The following is a 406-nucleotide window of genomic DNA, read 5'->3' on the forward strand; positions in this document are numbered from 1 at the left end:
TTGCCGCAAAGCACCAGCAAAAGTAATTACCATGAATGTGTCGGGGGGAAATAGTAAAGGAGATATTTGAATTATTTACTAATAAACTAGTGTTTTCTGAGTCGGTGTCGCAAGGATGAAGATGTCGATCCTGGATCGCCATCTCCTCAGACGCGCCTTTAGAGAGAAGTGTATCTTTACGGACTATGATTATGATTATAATGAAAGAGTTTTTGTTTTCGATTTGTTTTAATTCGCTGAGTAGTAATTTAAAGCTTTCTATAGAAATATTTATCATGTCTGTGAGGCATCTATTCGCTGAGTTTCGGCAGTGATTGCGCTGGCGCCTCCATGTCCTGCAAAACGCGCTTTAGCTTGCACCAGGGGCGTAGCCATCATTTCAGAAGTGAGGGGGACAGAAATGTTA

This window comes from Sinocyclocheilus rhinocerous, unplaced genomic scaffold, assembly GCF_001515625.1.
Source record: "Sinocyclocheilus rhinocerous isolate Xijiao unplaced genomic scaffold, SAMN03320098_v1.1 scaffold2267, whole genome shotgun sequence".
In the NCBI taxonomy this organism is placed as follows: Eukaryota; Metazoa; Chordata; class Actinopteri; order Cypriniformes; family Cyprinidae; genus Sinocyclocheilus; species Sinocyclocheilus rhinocerous.